A 25,454-nucleotide genomic window follows, 5' to 3' on the forward strand; every position below is an offset into this window, starting at 1 on the left:
TTCACTAGCAGTTTTAGTGTTTATATTTTTCAACATATTTTACTTATACATGTGTGTATCTCTCTACAGTTGTGCTTCTCACTTCTAGACAAAGCCACTAAATGTTTGGTCTATTTTTTTTCCAGGGGTCTCACAGAGACAAGGGGGGAAAGTTGGTGAAAAAGTGAGTCTCCGAACATTTTCACCCTTTAACCCTGTGTTTACTCACACCATTCTTGTAACATGAGGGCCGTCTTGTTGGGGTTTCTGTCCCGCCGGATACCCCAACAAGCCGGCAAGTCCCAAAGAGAAAAATCATGCATAGAACTCCATAAGGTTATAAACTGATTGGCCCATTAGGTCAGGCTTCTTGTTAACTCTTATAACTTATGTTACCCCATTAGCCTTATCTACGTTAGCCACATTGGCTCCGTACCTTTCTCAGCTGGGCAAGTTACATGTTGCCTCTTTGGTGGTCTGCGCAGGAGTGGAGAGAGAGCTTCCTGTGTCCCAGAATATTCCCAGTCTCTTTGCTCCACCCCTACTTCCTGTCTGGCTTTCCCGCCTATACTGCCTGCCTGACCAATCAGCGTTTTATTAAAATATGATTGACAGAATACAGACAATTCTCCCACACCACATTCTGATGAATGTGTCAATGTCTTGGACTTTCATGACAGCGGCTGAGTGTCTACATTTAACTCTACTTTGCTACTTTCTCCTTGGAGCTGGCATCATATTGTAGACAGTACAAGCTCAATCTCCCAGTACTACTTCAAATGTCAATTGCTTGTTGCCATTTACATTTGTCTGTCCACCTATCTATATATCAATAGTTCCCAAAACACCTCATGCTGGGGAAATTGTGGTATAGCTCACAGAACCCAGGGAAGTTGATTTAACATTTCTCAGGTATCCTAAGGGAGCCAAGTAAGGAACAGCCCAACCAAAGTCATGTATGTGGTAACGTGTGCTGGAAGACACCTGGCTTCCATTCCTTCCCAAGGTCATGTGCTCAGTAGAACATCCACCAAAGACATTTTGACCTTCAGAGTTGGAGGATGTTCCATTATATTCATTAATCAGGCAATAATGAATGTCAGCCCCCCACCTCCAATTCCTGTTGAAACTTGTGATCAGAAGTGTAACAGTAGTAAGACTTTAAGATTTCAGGGACTGCTGGGGTAAAATAAGTGTGTTAACAAGTGAAAAGGACATGAAGGAGTTAGGAGAAGAGTACCAGGGTCAAAATATGTGAAAATTATGTTCAACTATCTTTTGTATTTTTACCACATGAATAAACACCAAAAAGGTGCTTATCAGACAACAAATGTTGATGTCTTGGACTTATTCCCTGGAGTTGTTAAAAAATAAATTATCAAGTCTTAGGTATTTTGTTATAGCCACACGAATGGACTAAGAAAGTGATTACTGGGCTGGGGGGATATTGTAGTAATGGCTCAATGTACTTTGGAGGCATATTTGGGATCCACACCTAATACTAAAAATATAGAAAAAAAAGTCACCTATTCAGTTGGAAGAACAGGGGGCATGAAGCTTCAACCCACTATATCATGGTGATTTGGCATCTAGCCACTTTCTGGAAGCCAAACTGGGTACCCCACTTCATCACCACTTATCAATTAGCATACAAAAGATTGACTCAGTGCTCTAGACTCTAGTGACTTTGGGTAGTATTGTGTGAGGAACAGACCAACAACTACAGTAAAAGATGCTCCTAGTATCCCTATTATTCCATAGAGTACAAGGACTTCAGACACTGTACACAAGTATGAATATGTATTTCCTGTTATATCACCATATTTGACCATACTTAGAGCATCCATCCAGAATTGCTCTGTCACTTGGGAGAAGGAAATGAAACCTTGGGTATGAAACTCTTCACATCTGTTTCTGCGGCCAACACTTTGTTTAGTGATTGTCAAACAACTTCACAGAGTTTCACGGGTGCAAGATGGAAGAAAGAAAACACTCTCCTTTTGATAACTATCAAGATAGTTTTGTAATTATGATTTTAATTAAATAATTCAGGCTGTAGAGAGCCATTTATCACACTTAAAATGTTGTCAAATACCTGAATAGAGCACTCCCTTTTTTTAGAAGACCAGTGGCTTGGGAACAAAATAGGAGATGGAATGAACTGGAATGTAGGAAACATAATCTCACAAAGAACAGACAACATTAGCTTCATTTTTATTGAATTCAGCAGAAGATGACAAAAACAAATTATATTACCATCATTAGCAATTAGTTAATTACATAGACATTGATCTTTATATCACTTTTACTCCTTTTCCATTTTTTAAACACATTAATGTAAAATACATGATTTCTTACTAAAAATCTCTAGTTTATATAATAATTAATAAATCCCCCTTTAAAACTATTCCTCCACTGAGAATTTTAGCTTCAATTTCTACTTTCTAAAAATATTCATAAGTGTAAATTTATTTACCAAAAGAGTAGGCAAACAAACCATATTATAAAACTTGAGTTTCTTAGAAGCAAGTTCCATTCTCTTTTTCCTTTCACCATGAAAAGTCATGCTTGAGCTCCTCAACTAAAATTCTTCTCATTCCAACACACAGATGCTTTTCTGCTTTCAGAAGGGATGGTCAGCAGTAGTGGACAGTCCAGTAAATTCTAGGGCGAGCTTTCAGGGAACTAATAATGGAGTGAGATGTTGAAACACAATAAAATGTTCAAATTCTACTGAGACTGGAAAGTCCTTCATAAAAGTTTTGGGACAATGATGAAGGAAGAACAGAAATAAACTAGGCTCCTGTAGATAGAAAAGAAACCAAAATGAGGACAAATGGTGAGGTAGGGGAGCAGTGTGCTAAGGTGTTTTACTCTCTGTCAGCAATAACAAACAGAAAGCATTTATGATAACACAGTCAGTCTTTAAAAGTTGAGGAAGAAAAGGAAGGATGACATTACATCTTATCTTTTATTTCTTCAGCTGACAAGGTTGATGAGACTGTTTTGGATGAAATCACAATGAAACCATTAATTGCTAAGGTGATCAGCTTCATGGAGGTCCTTTTCTTTGTTCTTTTCAATGACATAAGTCATACACTCATTTATGGCTCCTAGAAAAGTGACTCGGAAATATTAGAGATAAAATATTGATAAGGTGGTCAATGGAGAATCGCTTCCAGGTAGCCTGAAACCCAGCAGACAATGTAGCTGTTGCCTAATAAACACAGAAATCTACATTGTATGCCAGGTTCATGCCCCAGACCTGGATGTTCAGCCTGCAAATCATTCAGATTATTTCAATGTAAATGACTGTTTTAACCAAGATGTTAACATTGATATGTGTCTTATTTACCACAGATAAAATAAAACAGAAGTAAAATTTACTGTGATTTACTTGTAGGTGAAATTTCTTCAAATAATGCTATTGCCCGTCATTCATTACATAATCTTTAAAATGCCCTTTAAAGGTCAAAAGATATATGGAAGTACAGACATGAAGATAGAAGAATATCATGTTAGGTATATGATACACAGAGAGGTGAATAGAAAAGTGTATCTTAATGGAGGATAAGGAGGAACACACACAGAGGCCTCACCAGTCATAAAATTCTTGAAATACAATGAATGACGGAAGATTAAACTCTGAAATTGTGTTGTTCCAGACAAAGCTATCACTTCATTAACCTTGCTCTGGGTATCATAACTGATGCTAGATGATGCCACCAGAGACCCAGTAGCCAGATGTAGCTGCTGATTACCAAAGACAGGATCTACACTGGCTACTGAGCTACAGAGGGCACCCTAATCCTTCTGAGAGCTGGAAAGTTTGTGGCCTTCTTAGAAGAAGAGAATCTGTGGAAGAAAAGATATCAATTACAGAAATTAATAAAACAAAACCAGGAGTTCTCAGTTGGATATTTTTCTTGGGTTGTAAAAATATGTAGCTCTTAACTACCTCTAGATTCACTTACTAAATGTCTAAAACAAAAAATTATTAAAATGTAACCATTACAACAATATTCAAAGTAGTACCTCATCTGTTTGTTATTTCCAAGCTGTTCCCCTACAAAAGAATACAGGTTTAAATTACTAGTTAGTTCCTTATTGATCCGGCCATTCATTTATCTTTCTAGAAATACTTGTTAGGACACTTTTCTGTATTTCAGTCTAGGACTCAAGAATACAATATTGAAAAAATATCCCTGACTTTTAGAACTGAGAATTAAAGATGACAATAAGAGTAATGAAAAACAAGAAAAGAATCCAGCACATATGCAACTAGTTCATAGAATAATAAATAGTTGAAAGCACTGGTACTGTTTCTAAGGTAGCTTAGCAGTGTGTGACTGACTAGAAGAAGAGAGTCATACATACATCTAGAGAAAGGGCCCTGTGGGCTGTGTGTGTGTGTGTGTGAGAGAGAGAGGGGGGGGGCAAGTGTCTAAAGCATCAGGGCAGAAAAGGATCCAATGATTTCAAGTAAGGCACTCTATTTCTGCTTTTGATCATCACAGGCAATCACTGTTTTCTGCATTTAAGGTCATTTTCAAATGTAAATATAAGCACATACATCCTATAGTCTTGCCCCTTTTTTATTTTAATAATCTGCAGCATTCACTTAGAAAGATTTAGGAGGGGTCTCATCAGGAAGAAAGCTCTTAAAGGCTTACAACTTTCAAATAATACAAGTTCAATGGACATGCAGTTGGACTATAGAATGATAGTCAAATACATGTACAATCAAGAAAAGTGGCTTATTCCAATACTGTTAACAGTAAGAAAATAAAGCAGCTTTCTGGAACCCAAAGTGTACTTGGCTCTTTTGGGGAGCACAGCTAGGATTGACAAGGGAAGTGGGCTTTTGTTTGATTGCTTTTTCCCCTTTTAATAATTATAAACTAATTTTATCTATTAGTAGTATTTTAATACTCTCTACAAAGGAGCATGCATAAGGAGATGAGTGGAAAAATGAGCATTTGCTCAGTTTTAAGCAGGCTCTTACACTTACTATAATATAAAACATTTATAGAGACACAAACACACATCTCATAACACTCTACAAGTGTTCCTAAATCACCTTTTATAGAAAAAGCTTCCAGAGTGAGGCAAGGGCTTAGTTTGGTTAGTTCCAATGTCACGGTTATACAGATGTTCATTTACAAATCTTAGTCCATCTTAGCTACAATCTGTAGACCCAGAGAGGTTAGATATGGAGGAATGGACGTGATGGGGCAGGACAGGGAAGGAGTTACATGAATCTCCCTGGGAGGGGAAAACAATAGATTTTATGGGTGGAATGGGAGGATCAGGTGATGGATGGCAGGTAGGATTGAGGGAGGGAATTTGGGTGGTATAGAAACATAGTACAGTGGAAAGTTTCTAGAATATATGAAAGCGATTCTAATGAATAATGGGGAAGAGAATCGCAACTGGCTATATCACCAAATGAAGTTTCCACTACTGGAACTGGGTTACATCCAATTGAAGTGTTGGCCAAAGGGGTTCCATGGAAAACTCCAAACAATCCAACCTGTTGCAAAGAATATAGGTTGTTCGCCACAAACAGATCGGAAGGTCCATTGTTGAACACAACACCCATACAACTCATTGAAGATGGAAAGGATTGAGCTGTTGTATACATAGAACTCCAATATTCTGGTGTCTATGACACAGAAAGATACTCTGCAGGCTACCAAAAAAAATGCAAACACTAACCCAGCCACAAAACCTTTGATCTATAATCTGTCCTGTGTGCAAAATATATGCTAGGGCAATGCTGCTACAAAGCTTGTGGGAACATTGGAGCACTGGACTGAGCTCCCAAAGCCCAGATGAAGAGCAGAAGGAGGGAGAACACGAACATCAGGACCGCAAGGGGTGCACCCACCCATGGAGACCGTGGGACTGATCTAATGGGAGCTCACCAAGGCCAGTTGGAATGGGACTGAATGAGCATGCAAATCAAATCGGATTCTCTGAATGTGACTGACAATGAGGGCGGACTGAGAAGCCAATGATAATGACACCGGGGATTTTGATTCTACTGCGTGTACTGGCTTTTTGGGAGCCTAGTCTGTTTGGATGCACACCTTCCTAGACCTGGATGGAGGGGGGGCTTGGACTTTCCACAGGGCTGGGCACCCTGACTTCTCTTAGAACTGGGGAGCCAGAGGGAGTGGGAATGTGGTGGGGGGGGGAGAGGATGAGAGGAGGTGGAAATTTTTAATAAATAAATAAATACAAATTTTAAAAAAAGCTTGTGGGAACAAACATCAATGCCTGATTTGACTTAAGATTCATTCTAAGAGATAGAACCTTTACCTAATACTGCTTGAGTGATCAAGAATCAGAGACTAGATAGCCCAGACCTAGGGTAAAACAAAATATTACTAGTCTTTTTTAAAGTAGTGATAAAATGACTCATAGTCATAATCTGCTATACTCAGATATTATTCAGTCATGAGAGAAGTTTTCTCCTGCAGCAGACAGAAACTAATACAGAGACCAACAGCCAGACAGGGAGAGAGACCTCAGAACATACAGCTCTAATAGGTTGTCTTCAACAAATTCCTCCCCTCAGAGCTCAGGGAACCTCATGGAAGAGGACGCAGGAAGAGTGTAAGAGCCAGAGAGGATGGAGGACACCAAGAAAACAAGGCACTTTAAATCAACTGAGCAAAGCTTACAGTAAGCACAGGGGTCAGTACTAGGTAGGTCCTCTGCATAAATATTATATCTTTCAGTTTAGTATTTTTAAGGGACTCCTGAATGTGTGAATGAGTGGGTTTCTGATTCATTTGCTTTCCTTCGGGGCTCTTTTTCTTCTATTGGTTTGCCTTGTCCAACTTTGATGCGATAGTTTTTGTTTTATTTATTTTGTCATGTTTGGTTGTTATCTTTTAGAAGCCTGTAATTTTCTCAAGAGAGACAGAAAGAGTGAGTCTGAATGAAAGGGGATGTGGGGAGGAACTGGGAGACAGATGGATAGGTAACTAATTAGAATATATTGTATGAAAAAAAGAATCTGTTTTCAATTAAAGGAATGAATTGGAGGGGAGGGCATGGAGGTATATTTATTACTATCTAACAATAAAATTATTCAAAATGTAATTAGTCCTATTGTGGTTAAAATTTCAAACAAAAGATGGCAAAATTTTTTAATTTCCTTTAAATTCATACAAGTAATGCATGATAAACTATAAATAAAACTTTACTCAAGTTTATTTCATGAGTATTCACCACTAACTAATGAAAAGTGAACAGAATGATATAAAATTTTAAGTAACAGTACATTTTAAAAGTTTATAAAATTCAAAGAGAAAAAACATTATTAAACTACAAAGTCAAGTTACATAATATTATTACCTAATAATTAAGCCCCATATGAGAAAAAAGCTGTAACCAAGGGATCCACTGACTGAATCCAACTCACACCACAAAGAGACAAAACACAAACAATACACAAAGGACTCCATTCTGGCTGAAGATCATTAGTCTGTGGTGGGAAAAGAGATTTTAAAATGGAGGCAAAGACTCATTAAAAGTTAAGTCTACAATCTACTGCCAGAGAGCCTGTTTGGAACCCTATTCCTTACAGAGTTACCCTAGCATTTGAAGAGCCTACACTCCACAGTCAAACCGGAGCAGCCTACAGGCTGAACTAGATAGAAAGTTATTGACACTAAAAACAAAGTTGCCAGACAGAACACTACACTTCCATCAAAGTTTCCCGAGAAATGAAACAAATGCTGTTTGGAGGGTCATTCAACTAAAGCGAGAATAGAATCACTCAACTTCTTTTGAAGGTTTCTTTCCTCAGGCAATTCTATTTTGCCTTCCAAAAGTGTCTCCAACTTTAGAAACGACAGCTCTGGGAAGAAATTTTGTTTCTAAACACTATATGGGAAGTAAATGCAGAAGGACCAGCTACTTGCACAGCACTGGCAGAATGAGACTTTGAAAATGTTCAAAGGACTTTTTAAAACTTAAAAGAAAGTAATCTATTAAAAAAAAGAGCTTTTAAACACTTTTTAGTTCTGTGATTGTTCTAATTCTAGTAGTTTTGTTCCACATATCTATCTCCAGAAGCCACCCCAGTGGCATGTCACATATAGCATATGTGCTACCAGCCTTCTATTAACTAAAGAATGTAGTCAATTTCTGTCACGAACACATTGATGGCACTGAAAGAGCACAAGTCAATCCAGGACTTTAACAAAGTCATCATTAATTTAAAAGTGAATAAAAATGTCTCCAACTAGATGGGCTTTATATTAAATGTTCCTTAAAAAATAGACATACACATGGTGAAGGGGGACAGACAAAGGAACAGAGAGGGAGAACATATTCAGAACAAACTTGAATATGAGTGGTTGGAACTATGACATCACATATGTTTACATATATTCACACTCATCAACTGCCCACATGAAGTGTGCTGTTCTTTGTCATACTTTCATAAAGCTGTTTAAGAAAACTCACGTGCCTCTCCAATGGTAGAGAACAAAAAGTCTATTTAACCCTGAGTATAGACCAGTATAGAAATGCATTCACATACACACAGTGTGCCACAAGGCTAAATTATTCTGGACGAGAAATCAACCTTTTAAATACAGGTGTCTAATTAAAGTACATTCCTGTGAACTTAGATTCTTTCTGCATTACGTTAGAGCACTTGACTGAGGCTATCACCATAAGCAGGCACGTGGTGGCAGCCTGTATCACTCCGGCATACCTGAGGTCCTGTGACTACAATGACCAAAAACATTTATATCAGCTGATGGTCACTTGATCCTCACATCTCTCTATTTAGTAAACTGTTCTACAAGTTTGAGGTAAACATTTTCTGGGACATTCCTGCTCAATATACTTTTAAAAAGACAATCTCTGCCAAATAATTCTAGCCTGAACAGGCCTGGGAAGGGTTGGGTTGGCACAAGATCCTAAACACGATTCTAAGGGTGAAACCTCTTCCAGCTAATAAAGACTCAGACTAGTTCTTAAAATTAATACTTAGCAATTAGATACATGTCTTTAATCCTTATGAGTAGAAAAAGATCAATTTTTTAAACAATTATAGGATGAAAACATAAGTGGGTTTTGCTCACTAAATATACTGAGAGAAAAGGATAGCTGTTACCTAAGTGACAGTTTTTTTGTGTGTGGATAAATTCCAGAAATTAATTGTCTTAAATCCATTTTCTCCTTCTCCTTCTCCCCCCCTCCAATCTGGAAAAAATATCTATGGCATTTTCTAGAAACAATGTTAGCAATGTGTAAGGCAGTGTAGGATTCTTGTCTTGAAAAGGGGAAATAAAATTATTTGCATCCCATTAATGAAAATAAAGACATGAAATAACCCTTTGTAAACTTTTAAGTAGAAAGAATAAACAAGCAAACAAACTAGTCAGTCCCTAAAAAAAGAATACCTTGTATTTTGTTTAATTTCTGAAGATATCTAACATCATAGGTTGTAGGCCTCATTTACAATATTGACCACCAAGCCTGTTTTTGCCATTGTTCAACTCTTACATCATCCAATATTTTCCATGGTGCTGAATTTTTAGTGCTTCTGTAACAAGTTCTATTCAGCTCAAACAAACTAAAAGAGAAGCAAGTGGTGGGCCCTCTGTGTGCTGGTTGTCCAGCTCCTCCTGCCCAGCACTAGGACTCCTCACAGATGGGAAGAAGGATGCTTCTTTGGGGCTTGCTCACTGATAGGTCTGTGCTGCGCTCAGAAACAAAATTCACGCTGCTCTGACATTAGTTGTTTAGAAATGTGACTCCCTGTGAGAACACAGGTGCTTTTAGGTAGTAATCAAATCTCACTCTTTTTCAAGTCCCTAGATGCCAGAAACATTTTGTAAACATTTTTCACCAAAGTCAATCAGAGGTCAGTCAACTATAAAATGTCTATAATAATAACACACTTCAAAGAAACCACACACAGAAAACCCTGAAACCCCATGGATGAACATCTCCATTAGGGATAGCACCTGTGTATGTCTTTGTACACTTAAAGGCAATGAAGAGTTCTGGGGTTAGGCAGGGAGAGCTATCAGAAAACCTCTTAACCTTCACTACAGCCCTTAGCACAACCATGAAAGCCTACAAAAAGTCAAGCTACACTATATGCACCAACAGCTAAGGTTCTGTGGTTTTTTTAAAATCTAAGTCTATACAAATAGCTCCAACCATAAAGAAAAAGAAGGAAAAATGAGCTTCCTGATGGAATGTGAAGATATGGAAGCACCAAGTCAGATAATCTGAAAAGGGTAAAATGTTAAATTTGCATCACCACACATGCAGACTCTATTTGATAAGCTGTCAGCTACAACATGCAATGCTCAGCAAAGAGGAAAGGGGAAGAAAATGTGAATTCTAGTGTAACAAGGAGAAATGGAAAAGGTTTGTGAGACTTCAAGGAATAGTCATTTATAAATTGTAGGGAATGTGAGAAAGACAGGAATATATATAATCTGAACTTATGATTAATATAAACTAAGTTAAGCTGCTAAACTGGTTGAGGCTGGTTGTTATGCAGTGAAAATGAATCCATTTCTTCAACTGGTCAGAAGAGCAAGTTATTTTGTTGGAAGTAGCTCAGTACCATATAAGAATGAGGACTTGGATTTCGTTCCTAGCACCAAAGTTTGAACAACAGCAACGAAACAACAACAACAGCAACGAAAAAGCATATGCTGGTGTTCAGCTGTAATCGTAGCAATGGAGAGAGACAAAGACAGGTGGACTCCTTGGGCTTGCTGACTAGCCAGCCTCCTCTACTTGATGAGTTCCAACAAAAGAAGCTGCCTTAAAACAAGACAGGTAGCATTCAAGGACAACATTGGCCTATGCACCATATGAGATGAAACATTAGAGAAGGAGGAAAGGATGGAGGAAGGAAGAGAGAAATCTGTTCTCAATTGAAAATCACCTATTTTTATACTGCATAATATGCAAGATAAAAAGGAAGACAGATACTAAAAAGGATCACTACTAGTGACAAAGTGCAAGGAGAAGGGATGACAGTCAGTGCAGTAAAACCAGAAACACGGATAAGGGAAGACAGGTACCCTGACACTCCTCAGTGGGGACATCTGTTTCCTGGATGGGTGCTCTTACCTAGGTAGACGATGAGAAAACCTGAAAGGCTGGAGAGATGAGTTTAATGAAAAAGTTTGAAAAGTTTAAAGTCTAGAGACCACAAAAAAGGGAAGATTATTTCTAAGCCTAGGGGAAGGCAAGAGATAAAGGAAGTCTTTCTTCCTGTGCAGAGGAACAGTAGCCGACTTCATTACTAGGTTGAAAGGGGAAATAACACAAATAAAATTGCTGTTTATATTGATGGTAAGTAACACAGGGGAAATCTGGTTCCTCTTTCTATGAGGGGAAAAAGAGGTCAGGAGAGGTATGCCTTGAAAGAATTAGCTGGAAGTAAAGTAGGAGTGGATGCGACTGTTAAAGTGCCCTAGGAATACAGCTATCAGTTAAAAAAAAGAAGGGTAAGAGGGCTGGGATGTAACTCAGCAGCAGTGTCTACCTAGCACTTGTGAGGCCCTGGCTTCTATACCCAGGTGCTCCCTCTCCCCGAAAAGGCTCTGCATTCTCCTGAGCTCCTGGCTCCAAGCCTATAACATGATGTTCATTCTCCTTCTTACTATCCTATCAAGACTGTTTCAGATTCTCATGGGAAATTACAATTTGCTTTCTGACATGGTCTCTTTTGTAAGCCTTACTCTGATGATAAAAAGCTGTAATTTGGGGAACGAAGTAGAAGGAAAAATTCCAAACATGCTCATTCTTTTACTTTCCCATCCTAACAGTGGTAGTGCATATATGGAAATCCCAGATAAACTGGAGAGAGCTGTCAAGCCCATCACCACATTTCTTCCTGAGCTGTCCCTAAGAAACTGGCAGGGACCAGAATCATTAGTGATAAAAGAGCAGTAGCAGACTTGACCAAAGTGAAACAAGGCAATAGACTTCTCCTTAACTGAGTTTCATATCTAGACAGAACCTAACATTCTTTGTTCACCTTTATTACTATAGCCCCTATTGCATTTAAAGCCAAAATTCAGCTAAATGAGTTCTCCAACCATGAACACAACACTCAGAGACAAGAAGTCTCAAGATGCATTAAGAAAACAAGTTGTGTTTTGTTTCCAACAGGTGAATGGGAAATAGACAGAAAGTCCTTAGGAAAACTGTCATTTTTATCAATATGTCAAACAAGTTACAAAACAGTGTGTCTACTAGAGCCCTCAACCAGGATATAAGTCACATAAACAAAAATAAAACCAAGCAAAGAAAAAACAACCCCACAGTTCTTTGACTATTACAAATAAGAATTGCATATCATCTCTCTACAAATATAAAGGTACTGAGAAACCTAGAAGGCAAGCGCCCTACTTGATGCTGTTTCTCTGTTTACTTGCCCACAGAACTCTCCTTATGTCTCCTCAAAACATGTTTGCTTAAGTACCATCTCCCAGAGAGCTTATCCCTTAGAGCTTATCACATATGCTGATGACAAGTTTGGATAGCAAATTATGTAAGGAGTACTATGGAGGCAAATTCTTAAAAACCACAAGTGGGAAAAAGTATGAGATAATGAAGGACATTTAAAGTGACTGGTACCTGGAAAATAAATATGCTACCAACATAACCCAGATGAAAAAGATACCAGGCCTGGTCCAAACTTCCAGGGGAAAGAAAAAAAAAAATTCAACAGCACCTGCCTTTACCTATGGTTTTGTGGATCACTTGAAACCAATTATTTATTATTTATTGTCCTTGTAGGAAGAATTGGAAATGAGCTGAGAGTCTTGACCAAATAGTCAATGATATAAGTTTGGGAAAATAACAAGGTGTATGTACAAGTAGCAGGAAAGAATAGTGAATGGTGAGCTTTCTCATCAAAGAAAGGGACGCAAGGGTTCCATGATCCAGGAAACAGCTTGGCATTTCCTGAACCTGAACCACATGACCACGGAAAGGCTTGCACACAAGGAAGTAGGGACCTTACAACCTGAGGCCAGCTTCCAAAGCAGCAGCCTTGCTGATTAGGAGCCCAACAACAATGGTGTGTAAGTTCAGGTTCATAAGGCAAGCAGGCAGCTGCTCTACCAATTTGGGAATGGAGAGAACACTTTGTTAAAAAATACATTCATTTAAATGACAAGGGAGTGGTGAAAGATTACAGGCTACATTCACTACTGTTCAACTTTGGATGCTCACCACGAAAGTTCTATTATTTCTATACCAAAACCATTGAAACTCTATCAGGTTTTCCCTCCCTAAGAGAGCATAATCTTAATTTTACCAAACTGGGACATTTTGAAACCCTCCATTTTACTATAATGATGATATCTTGTTTTCTTCAGGTTCTTCAAAAATCAAGGAATAACCAAGATGCAATAAACCACACATAATTAAATTAGATGATCAGGAAGTCCAGAAAATAGAATCATCCATGAAATAACAACATAAATAAGAAAGTGAAATTACCCACTAGATCTAGTTTCCCTTTGCAACCCTTCACCTCTTGCTATATCTACCCTTCTGTTCTCTGCTTGATACAGTAACTTGTCTTTCTGTCATTAATAACTTCTTTGCATTTTCTAGATATTTATGTAAGCAGCATTATATTTAATGTATTCGCATAAGGGTCCCTCATTTTATTTAAGGTAGTAACTTTTTCCATTACTAAGCAGTATCCATTGAAATACAGTGATATATTTGTCCATTAAGTTGCAGTTGGACATTTTGGATTTTCCTCTTCTTGATCATAGCTAATAAAACTGGTATGAACATTCACGTATACATGGCTTTCTTATCCCTCTAAACAGGACAGCTAGATCACATGGTAAGTGTATGTTTGACATTCTAAGAAATTGCCAAATTGTCTTCTAAAATATCCCTACGGCTTCACATTCCTTCATAAATGTCTGAGAGCCCCAAATCCCTGCATTCTCAACTTCCACTTGATAGTCAGCCTTTTACATTTCAGCTGTTCAAATAGTATGTAGTTTTCATTTACATTTTCCTAATGACTAATGACGCTAAACACCCTTCTTGAGCTTATCTATGTAATATGAGTATCTTCTTTAGAGAAATGTCTGTTGAGATCCTTTGTCCATGTTTTAATTTTGTTGACTTCTTATTATTGAAAATGTTATCAGTTCCACAAGTGGTTGAAGCAAACTCTGATTTTATAGTGCACAAGTAAATAAAAATTCCCATAATATTTTCTAAAGCCCATGTTCTATTTATGATAAACCTGAAACTCTTTCACAGCTTGAAAAGAATTTAACTATTTATATGACTACTGCTACAAGAATCAGAGTTTAATTAGTGAATGAATAACCCTATATACTACATGGTAGCCCCGAAAACCTCTTGGTTACTCCTCAGAAAATTACCAGTTTTCATCCATAAGTCACATTTCTTTCAAATCTTTGAACTATATACACTAATCCTACCGATTCTATTTTACAAAATAATAATTTCTTCTATTCAAACTCAGGCCCATATTCAAAAGTAAATAAGGTTAAAACCAAGTTGCATTGCTTGTGCAAATGGTGGCAGATGAAAATGTGACATGCAACCTAGAACGTGAATTCCCAGTGGCGATTCGTTAACAGCACCTAAATAGGAGGGCAGTTCTAGGCATTGCTGAGAGAAAACAGTTTTGGTTCTGTTGTGTGGCACCACCAGGTCGTCGCTCAATTGTTACAGTTGATGTGGGTTTCCTTTTAGATGCCTGGAAAATGACTCTGCTGACCACATCCACATTCTGAAATACTTTTTGAGAACTTGTAACCAAACTGCAGGAACTGACTCATTTTTGCAGTGCCCAGCCACCACACAATCGTTTCAAAGAGGCTCAAGTCGAAGGCAGAAACACCAAGGTTTCAGAACACAAGCAGAAATCTGTCTGGATTTACATGGAAGGAGAGGGAAACCCCAGGGCAAAGAGAACAAGGATTGAGTCCAGGAGATTAAGATTGGGTCTTGGAGGAAGGACTGAGCAACAAAATCCTTATAGACAAAACATGTGCAAGAAGTCATCTATTTCTCGAAAGTAGATTCAGTGAAAGATGTACACAGGACGATTTCATACAAAATAGTGCCTTTAAAGGCCATTCTTGAATTCCTCACTCTTTCCAGTTCCTCAAGCAAAGTGATGCTCAGTCATGAGTACTCCCTTGCTTCATAGGCTGTAAGCAGTAATGGACAGCATAGCATGCCCAGGACACCAGGAAGAATGAAGGACTGATATTCAGCCCCTGGGATTCCCCTTCCTCCTCCCCTGTCCATTTCTCCATCTTCTTCTTGGCTCTATATGCAACACAATCAAGAAGATAGGTGTGTTCATAAGCTCCAAGCCTCTCTGTATTCACCCTGAGTTCTTGAGTCAGGTCAGGGAAAGAAGAAAGGCAGCAAATGGAGCCCTCCTCCTGGACACCACACTTTTCCCAAAGTACTCATTTCTCCTTCCGCTCAAGTGAAACAGATCAGTCACTTTCAGCCAGAAGCAATGATGATATATGGCCCAGTTGAATCAAATTTTAAACAATAAAACCAGAAATTCTTTTATGCAGGTGAGCTCCTTGCTAAAAAAGAATATAAGGGTTAACAGGAATACATCACTAGCTAGTCAGGCCAGATGATAAGAAGTTTTGATAAGGGCTCAGGTATCAGGAAATAAGATCCACTTAGGTAAGATCTATAAGTGGCTATCAAGCCCCATTTATTCTAAATCTGGTCTAGTCTGCTTGTCTATAAAGTGGTATGCATATGCTTTATGTCTGGTCTCACGCTTGCCATGCAAACTCGCAAGTATCACTAACTGCCAATTCTTTATGCACAAATCAAGACTTTTGGTATTAGATTACAAAATAGACAATAGGGAGTATTTATGGCCATCATTGCTCTACCTTTAATGAATTGCAAATATATGTTTTCAACATAACTTTAAAAAGGTATATAAATTCTTACCCTTCCCAACTGACCAACTGCTTTCATTTTCCTAGGTCCCCTTTTTGTTTCCAGTTGTAAAATCAGTAGGATTATACAATTTTCTAACCTGGGTCAAACAAAATTTTCTAATAAGTTAGAGGGACTTTACTAATTGACTGAATATAAAATAGAACTAGTAAAAAAGCCTAGGTTGCTTTAAGTTGCAAACAAATTGTACAAAGCCATTCCCTATGGGAAGAGAGTAACAGGAAACATACGTGAATCAAAACACACCACTATTTAATAGTCAGGCCCCTCACATCACTCTCTGAATACATGGGATACCCATGTATTTTTCTTTACTAGGAGCTTTATAAGACACATCACAATTAGAATCACAAAGGAAGCATTTTATCAAAAGAAAGTCCTGTACAATTTGTACTCACTTTGATTTTATAAGGTGCAAAGACGTTCAGCTCTCCAAGTTCCCTATTGCAAATATTATCCCTCCTCTAGTTAGTTTCTGCCTCATACCTTTCAGCACAATCTTACTGTGGAGAACAGATTCCTAAATGGTTCATCTTGATGTGTCCATTGCTGTCCTCCTTTTCTGATTCCTAAAGTTCTCTTCCTCCAGCTACCACTGTGGCTGTGCCAGATCTCTCTATGGATTTCTCTGCACAAATGCCACTACATCAGAGGCTTTTTCATCAGCTCTAACCCTGCAGCACTCCCTATATGTCTGAGTTGGTTGCGTTTTCTGCCATAACATTTACTAACACTTGTCACATATTTATTTCTTCCCACCTACCATGTAATCAAGGACTTCATTCACTGCTGCAGACTATAACACTAAAATGAACCTTTCTCTGTGTGGTATCTCTGCCTATTAATTCTCCTACATACTTACCAAGTCCAGTTGGGACCTGAAACAACTTTTATTAACACCTTACCAAAAAATTCAAACTTTAAGGGTCAGAAGTACAGGGTCAGATGAATGATCTGTTTAGAGAAATTGTGCATAGAAGATAGAATAGTTGCTTTATAACCTCCCCACCACTCAGGGGTAGAAACAGAAGAGGGCCTATTAGGGTGTGGATGCCAAACAGAATGTGGGAAAGTAAGAAACCCTGTGTTGACCAATTTGTTTGCTTAACTTTGATCTACATTACCTTTTTATCCCAGTGAGCCATGTGCTCACTAGAAATGAGAACTTCAAAAGTCACACTGAACTACATATTCTTGGCAATGTCTTTGTGGCTAAAAAACACAGGTCATTCTGTTTTTTTGAGAAGAATTTGAATAGCTATTTTTAAAAGATCTGTAGGTAGGAAAATTCATGTTAAACTTACTACTTAATTATAAGGAAAAGTCAATTGTGTTCCCAATGGTAGAGTGGTGAGAAGTATGACTTTCTCTGGAGTGATAGCAGTGTTATATCTTCCTTTCTTCACAAAAGGTATAACTCCTTACTTGTCACAACTTTACTTAGATGTTAAAAACCAAATAGCCACCATCACAACAAAACAACCAAAAAACCTTGAATTTAACTGAGGTGAGAATCAGAGTTCAAGTCTCTTTTAAACTACTCTTTAAGATATCTTTGGGGATGCTCTTGTTAAGATTTACTATTCTTTATAGAAATGATTTGAAAGGTTAGGTGTTCAGAAATCACCTTTTGGCCAAGAAGAAAAGAAGTCAATCAATCCAAGCAGCTCCCAAGCTTTTTCTTCCATTTAAGCAAGGAAACTAATTGACAGAAGATGCTTAAAAACTTGGTGTCAGTCTGGGAGAGGTATACTGCCCCCAATGACAAGTATCAAATAAAAGACCTTTACGGAGAGAAAAAGGACAAAGAAAGTTTACCGTTTCTACTTCTCTCTCCAACCCCATTCCAAGGACTCTTATTCTGTCCCTTCTTTGTCTTTAGGAAGAAGATGAAAGAGGGAAAATAAAGATGAATGAATGAGCATAAAAATGATGGAATGAAGGCAAACACCATTTTATATCCTCCTGGGAGTAGGTCCAGTTCAAGGCCAATGAGAATTTTTAGAGATTTCCAAGTACTCATGGACTTGGCTGGGCTGGCCTCACATACCTTCTAAATCAAATTTCAGCAAGTGCAGTAAGAAGAAGCTATTAATTTTCAAGCTGAAAGTTAACTCCTGGTGCAAACATGAAGCTTTCCTTTTAATGGACATCAGTGGCTGCTTCCAAGTTCTGTTCTATAGAGAAAGTCTTCAGAACTAAATGAAGATAAAATTAAAAGACATTCATGAATACAAATCCTCATTCACTTTATCTTCCTACCAAAAGTCCATCCTAGGATAACAGTGCTCACATAATTCTCCCCTCTACCCCCACCTTCAAATGGAAACTTGAGAGGGAAAAATAGGGGAAGTTAGATGAGTAAATGTATTAGTGATTTAGATTAACTGAAAATAAGAAATTCCCCTCCTGGATTTCAGCGGCCTAATTAAAATTCATAAAACACCCATGACTAAGACCGTTCCTACTGATTTGTGATATAAGAAGAAGCAAAAGTCAAATGTGTATTTCAATATTGAGAGACCCAAGCATGAAAGATGTGACTTTTTTAGACAGAATTGAGAAGATCACTGCTTTGAGCTTCAGTCAACTTTAACTCTGCCTTTGAACCCAAAGAACTTCCCATCTGAGCTATCAACAGTCTATTTGGATTCAGATTCTGTTTCTACAACAGACACAGTGTCCCAAAGTAAGTTCCTTTGTTTCTCTGTGCTTTAGATTCCTCACTTAGAAAGTAGAGGAGACAGTGGTACCAACAGCTTGCTATGAGCATCTAATAGGGTACTGCCACTGGAGTACCCACAGAAGCAACTACTCAAAACATACTAAGTGCACAACAAATGGCAACCAAAAACTTGTTGCTATTTTAGTTAATCTGATGTACCCAAAGTCACATATGTTAGCATAAACCCATAGGTCTTGGCTTAAACCGAAAGGATTTGGGAAATACAAGTGTATGGGGCACCATTACTCCAGGTTCCCTACCATGTACACTTCTATGTATGATCAGGTAGAAACACCAAAACTCTCCTCAGGCTCTGTGCTTTAGAAAAACCAATGGTGTCACTCAGGTACCGAGGGGCAAAGTACACTTAAAGCACAAGCACATTTGATCCCCAATGTTGGGCCTCTCACAGAATAAACAGTTCAGATTTGGAGATAATTTTTGCATGCAGGTAATCAGAACTGCGAAAGGTCCAAGCAAAGTATTGCTGTGACTACATAAATTCAACCATGCTTTCTTTGTTAAAAACTAAGCTAAGGTCTTTATAAAGTGTATGGGAGGAGGATATCAAAAGAGTCTCTTTTAAACAATATGTTATCCATTAAAAAGAACAAAGGCAGAAAAGCTACAATAACACCAATAATAAGGTCCCCAAGCAGAACAGCCAAGTGCTTCAGGAAAGAATTCTTTTTCATTGCAAGAAAGAGACAGAGATGTGCTTTAAAATGAAATCTTAATCTGGCCACCCTGTAGCTTAGAAAATTTACATTTCTTTTCTTTTGAGGGGTTTTTCAAGACCAGATTCCTCTGTAAAACCTCAGGAACTCACTCTGTAAACCAGGACAGTCTCAAACTCAGAGATCTCTCTGCCTCTGCGTCTCAAATGCTGGAATTAAAGGCATGTACCACCATCCAGTCTCTGAAAGGTTCAATATATATATATTTCTCTTTGTAGTTACTTTTCTTCTTTTTTGTTTTGTTTGTACGAAGTTATTACTACATTGAGATTAATAGTTTTAAAGTGATTTCAAACAAAGTAGATGTTATTTACTCTAGCTAAGAAAAGCAAATGTTCTGGTTGCTATACTGACTTACAAAAGCATCAAATCCAAATTCTATATGTATCAAATCTTTTCCTTTAGAAAAATTAAAGAAAAGGAGCTATAATGATGTACTTACATAACAACATAATTTACAGCTAATAGCATATGTGGTATGCCTTATGTCTTACATTAGTCTACACACTTTAGAATGTATAAATTAGAATAAATGGAATAGTGAGAGATAAGTTATAGTATGAAATCCTAAGGATTTGAACTAGAAGATGTTAATATTAAATCACTTCCATTTTTAATATATCGTATGTATAACAATTGTTTTATATTGACTATTTTCCAAAGAAACAAGGGCAGTTTAGTAGGTAAGTGTTGATATTTTACCTGAAATACATGTTCTAATTTTGCTGCCAATCTCTATAAGTTCAAAGTAGTTCATAAAATGATTTTACTTTAGATGTTCTCCTTAATTTTGACTCTTCTTGATAGCAAGAAAATACATGGCCAATCATCTCATTTCTAAATTTAAAAAATATATACCTAGTAACTCCATTCGAAACTGGTTCAGTTTCCCCTTCTGAATAAAAACATCTGTTCTCCAAACATTGAGCATGAAATCTACATGATTTGTTTAGGAGAAATAAGTTTTCAGAACTATTAATATAAAATGGTAAGTAATAGCAAAAAAAATTGGTGTCAGGCACTCAGGAGGCAGAGATAGGCAGATCTCTGTAACAATAAGGCCAGCCTGGTCTATAGAGCAAGTTCCAGGACAGACAGTCAAGAGATACACAGAGAAAACATGTATGTATCAAAAGACAAGAAAGAAAGAAAGGAAGGAAGGAAGGAAGGAAGGAAGGAAGGAAGGAAGGAAGGAAGGAAGACAGGAAAGTAAGAAAAAAAAGTCAGCAAAACATTTTTCCCCCTCATCTACAGTAGTTTGAAATGAGCATAAGGGAAGTTGAAGACAGAGATCAAAATACATATTTAAAAATCTTTACATCTGTTCAAAGCAAACAATACCAGGAGTGATTGACTAAAATGTCAAGCAAGGACATAAAATGCACAATATGCCAAAAGGAAGTAAGAGCTATAAAAAAAACCTAAGAGGGGACAGAAGGACAAGGAAGTAAAACAGGGGAGGGCTGAGAAGAATTTTTTAATCACTAGAAACACACAGGTACAAGAGAACCACCTTAGACATATTTTTAAGAAGCACTCCTTTTCGAAATTCAGTAAAGGCAGTTCAATTTACTGGAGCTGCCTCATTTCTTGAAGCCACTTCCTGTGCCCAGCATAACTTCCTCTGAGGTGACCATTTCTTCTTTCACAGTCTAGACCTCCTTCTGGGAAAAAAAAAAGTCCCAGAAAATAGCTATGGAAGAATTTTGTTTCTAACCGTATAAGTAAATTCTCTTGGGATTTTTTTTAAAAAAAAGTATTTTTTTCTCTTAGGTTTTACCAACTAAAGAAGTCAGGTTGATTCACTGAGAGGATAGATCCCTTGAACTCCCATAATTCCACCACAGACCAGTCAAAAAACATTTCACAGGACCATAGTAATGACCAAAGTGGTGATATTATTACCTTCTGATGACACTAAGCATAAGATAACCAAGAATGAAGAACCCAGGTGATACACCCCTGTAACTTAGCCAGGTTTCAGTGTTTGTAAAGCCTCACTGTATTATTTTCTTCTATGTCATTTTGGGCAATTTGCTTCACTTCTCTATTCAGTTTTCTCTGCATAAAATGGAGTAAAAATCTAATGGCTTTTCAGTTAATACATGTAAAACATTTGACACTAAAATATATCTCCTGGGTAACTATCAGGAACTGGTAAGCACTATACTAGATGCCAGGATATATTTAGAAAAGTTCCTAACACATAGCATGAGTCCAATAAATGTTAATTCAAGAGTCAGAAACCCTTATCTGGCAGGAGGTACTCAGATTATTATAAATCTTACAAAGAGGGTGATTACTTAATATACACACATATGTATGTAACTACAGGGTAGGTCTGGTATTCTATTCTAAAACAAGTATGCAAATAATTCTGTGATAAAACATACAGACCTATTGAGCTAAATAAAGACTACAAGTGGCCTCCTGTAAGCTCAGGTCAGGACTTGCTATCAGTTTGTGACAAAAACATTTTCCCTCACTTGTTAGAAGCATTTGGATTGAGATGAAATGGTAGATTTATATTTATTAAGTAAGGGATAAAACTTACTGAAATCTTTCCCTCACTAATTCTTAAGATACTATTGACAAAATAAATTGCCAAAACCATTGAGTAATAGAAAATGGGAACATAAAATGCCTTCAAGCATAGAATATGCACAAGTGGATAATCAATCTAGGTACGTTATTAGTCTAAACAGTCTCTTGCTGATACAGTGTTCCCTAGATTCTCAGTCTGCCAATTCACTTCCATAAACAGGTCTCAAAAACTCTTTTTGAAGTATATTAAGTAATTTTTTTAATGTAAGAAATTTCTTAGGGTTTATGACTATTTAATAATGCAATCCTGTCTATTTCATTGGAAAAAGACATAAGCTAGTAAATGGCAGATGCACAGTTGGTTGAAAAGCATGTTGCAAGAACACAGAATCTTCTGTAGTCAGCCTAGGTAAGAGGAATACTATGCCAAAGTGGTAAGCCACCTACCAAAGAATTCTCTTCACATTGCATTTGAATATTAGCAGCTCTTGTAGAGCCTACAATAACTGGTTCAAGATGTTCTCACTGCTGCTCAGCACTGGACAAAGATGTGCACAACGTCACATAAGCTGACTTATTACTCCATGTTGGTACTTATCTCTCCCAAATTTTCTCATAAGATTTTGTATTTAAGTATTATTATCCTCAAGACCTATGTTCCGTGGTGATCCCATACACAAAGGCAAGTCAAGGAGACATGAAAGGAATACAGTGTTTCCTACTTATGACACTTCATGCTTTCCCCTTCTCCTCCTACTCAATGAGACTGCAACAGAAGGTTTGAATGACATTTATGAACTGAGATCTTAAAGCTAAAGATCACCACCCAACTACTCGGTTGTCATAGGAACAACATTGCATGGCTTATCTGAGTTCTGATAAACAGCCAGTCATTTCATTGGTTATTAAAGCCCCCCTTCAAATAAATGTCACACACACACACATACACATACACACACACACACACACACAGAGAGAGAGAGAGAGAGAGAGAGACAGACAGACAGACAGACAGACAGACAGAGACAGTGATTACCTCAATAAAATTTAATCATAAGTCTCTCAAATGTCTTCCTTTCATGTTGTTTTTTTTGCAAAGCCACAGATACAAGTCATTAATATATTTTACCGAATATACCAAAATACTAATACTTTCAGTAACTCCAGGATAGAACTCAAAGTAATGCTTTTTACATGTATATTTAAGCATAATACATTGAGAACAAAGAATGACAAAGTAAATTTAAAAATAAAGCTTTTGATAATTCTTCTGGGATATACTTTGCAACATTTACTATCCCAATGTACATTATATCCAATTTTATCACTCAAGACAATGGCTTCTAAATAAATGCCTGAAGAACATTTAAAGGTTTTATAGTCTTTTTCCTATCCAGCATGTATTTAGCTTAATATTAAATCATCATGTCTTATCCAAGTATTTACATGAAATCCAGAGATAAAAATAAGTATTACTCCCTGCATACACACTAGCAGTAGAATATAAATTATCTAAAAATATTGTCATGCTTTGTCACCATGTCTTTCTCTCAAATGTATAAATTCATGTGTGTCAGGAGGGCACACTAAGTCAAATGGATTGTGACACTCACACAAATTTGTGATGCCAATGTACTGATTTACGGCTGGGTCTGCACCTCACAGTCATACTTGTCTTCCAATTTAAATGGACGTCTTGGGAGCTATTTATGAGCTGAAGAAAAATGATCTTCAAACTCTCAAAGTATGTAAAGTTGGGGGGGATTTACAGAATGTACTGTACTCACTTTCCTCCTCCCCATCTGTACCCCACTCAACTAACAGCAAGCCTGTAGTTTTGCTATCCTGCTATAACTTGCTTTTTTTAAGTTGGGAATTTTATAATTTCAAAAGCAGCAGAATGAGAATAATTTAATTGGAGATACATAACACAAAATAAACAATATTATACTCTTTAGAATTCAAAGCACAATTCTGTTCATAGGATATAATTATATGCTTACATTCATAAATGAAGATTGCCCAGAATACCTTCATAATTACTGACACTTAAAATATTTTCTCTAATTCTATGTAAGTATATGTCACATGATTACTTGAACTGACCAATAAGAAACTGGCAAATCAAGCAGCCACCAACTATCTAATCTTTGCTTGTTGTTCTTAACCTTTCTCTACATTCTTTATTCAGCAAAGCCAAGCAATCAAACATTTACATTTAATATAAAACTGTGCCATCTCACTGTCTTTAGGAATATAGGTATTCAAAGGTTATTGTCTTTTTCTGGAAACCTTAAGCATAGGAACAGCTCAGACTCAAAATCTGAAAACTGAATTTCAGGTTTCAGAAAAAGGAAGCCAGACACAAAGGGACTACACGGCTAAGAGTTGTTCATTACCAACTTCAAATGTTATGGACTATTTGGAAATAGGCACCCTTTTGCTTTATTAATGTAATCAAACAGAACAATTTCAAAATTGGTACATGAATATGAAGCAAAATCCATGACCAGAATCTACCATTCACAATCAGATGTTTTGGGCGCATTGCTTCAACTTTCATTTTGTAAAGATCTAGACAAAGCACTCAACGCAATGGGGAGGGAAAGGAGCAGACTAATTCTGAAAGTATCTCTTCAAATTTCAAATTTGCTTCTTTCAAATTTCTTCAAATTTGCTAGTCAGAATGAATGCAATTTTTTATCCATGGAAAGTTCATGCAGTAACTCAGTACAACAGCCCATTTTGATTTTAGTTTCCTCCACTGAAAAAGTAAGACCTAGTTACAGTACGTATTTGGCTGCACTTGTAACACTCAGCTCATTTTTTTAATTACCTGGTTCCTTCTCGGCCTTTAGGCTATACTGTAGGGCTGCTTGCTTTTAAAATTCCTACCTTTCATGTTATGTTTTTGTTCTACACAGTTGTTAGGGGTCTGTGAACAATTTTGCAATTCTCCCACACACCATATGATATTTATTAGGGACAATGCCACTTTTCACTTACCGATTCTGGAAAATGCAGTGTTTCCTGGTGACAGAACACTGCAGCTTCCGTTTGCCTGGAACTCGTTCTCAGCTTTGTAAATCTGATTATAAAATGGCTTTGTTCTTATCACACAAGACACTTTGCTTATAAAAGTTTTCTAACGTCTTATCTGCGTTTCATTCCTGTGACAAAATGAATCAGACAAAAGGGAAAGAGGAGACAGGGAATAAGTCCACACAAGTTCTTGGCACACATTTTCAGTTACATTTTTCTTAGTTTAATCAGTAAGCTACATTAAAGTTACAGTTACCAGTTCAGGAAGCCAGTTTGATCAAATCAGCCACAAGTAATCTGAGTGTCTTCCACTGGTGTGCAGACCCCAGGGTAGCAATTACTTCATCATCTATCACAGGAGGAATCAGTAGACAGACCCCACCTGCATCCTACCCCTCTTGAGCAGCAGTCAG

General features: G+C 37.3%; 1 long non-coding RNA gene across 1 annotated transcript; it reads right to left on the minus strand.

The window, feature by feature from the left end:
• Positions 1-2,181: 2,181 nt before the first annotated feature.
• On the minus strand, positions 2,182-25,454 carry LOC125417980 (uncharacterized). The gene is made up of 3 exons (XR_007237286.3): positions 25,298-25,454; positions 25,006-25,169; positions 2,182-2,782 (listed from the first exon to the last, which is right to left on the minus strand). It is a non-coding gene; the product is annotated as an uncharacterized LOC125417980 (long non-coding RNA).

Source organism: Myodes glareolus, chromosome X (genome assembly GCF_982192425.1).
Source record: "Myodes glareolus chromosome X, mMyoGla1.1, whole genome shotgun sequence".
NCBI lineage: Eukaryota > Metazoa > Chordata > Mammalia > Rodentia > Cricetidae > Myodes > Myodes glareolus.